The sequence below is a fragment of the Echinops telfairi genome, unplaced genomic scaffold (assembly GCF_000313985.2).
Source record: "Echinops telfairi isolate 266 unplaced genomic scaffold, ASM31398v2 ScPeMD7_53;HRSCAF=182, whole genome shotgun sequence".
Lineage (NCBI taxonomy): Eukaryota > Metazoa > Chordata > Mammalia > Afrosoricida > Tenrecidae > Echinops > Echinops telfairi.
The window spans coordinates 8,293,131-8,294,172 of NW_022103951.1; positions in this window are offsets into that span (position 1 = coordinate 8,293,131).

Below are 1,042 nucleotides of genomic sequence, written 5' to 3' on the forward strand. Positions count from 1 at the left end.
CACTCACACCACTGGTCCTGAAGGGATCATCCGCCCTGGATTCCCTGTGTTTCCAGTTCCTATCTGTACTAGCCAGATTGTGCTCCACTCTCTGCTCCTCCCCTTCATCTGCTCGAGTGTGCTCAGATCAGATGTGTCCCTCTCCCGGAGCTGCAGATTCAATGACGTCCTTTGAAATATATTCTTCTAGGGAGGGAGGGGCAGGTGTCCACGTAGTAGTTGGGAATTTGGGCCGGCCCCCCAGACCTCTCCACTGGTTCCCTACTCTATGCCAGCTTGTTGCATTCACATCTTGGAGCACTGGTTTGAAGTCTGGTCCCTCTTTCTCTGTGGAGATATAAACAATACCCTCCCCTTGGGTGGGTTAGTGGCCTGTGCCCCTGCTACCCATTTCTTTACTTTTTTTCTTTCCCCACCTCCTTTTTAGTTGTCTACCATATGTATCCCTGTATTTGGTCAGGTCCCTGCCATATTACCTGGTCCTCACCCCAGGAATGAAAAAACTTTTCTTGACTTTTTATAGTAGTGGTCTCATACAATATTTGTCATTCTTTGATTGACTAATATCACTCAGCATAGTGGCCTCTAAGTTCATCCATGTTATGAGGTATTTGGCAAATTTATCATACTCTTTAACATTATGTGATTCAATTGTGTGTTTTATGTAAAATAGTTTGTTCAGCTAGTCATCCACTGATGAGCACTTAGATTGTGACCATTTTGTTGCTATTGTAAATAGTGCTGCAATGAACATGGGTATGCATATCTCTCTTTGTTTTATGGCTCTTATTTCTCTAGTATATATACCTAATAGTGGGATTCCTCGATCCTATGGCATTTATATTTACAACTTTTAAAGGAAGCACTATAGCATTTTCCACATTGGTTGCACTATTTTATAGTCTACCGGCAGTGTATTCCAAAGTTTACACACCCTTGTGAGCCATTTGTTGTTTTGTGTTTGTCGGTTGGTTTTTAAACTTTTCTATTAATGTTAGAGTTGGATGATATCTCATGGTTTTGATTTGACCTTGTGGCACTA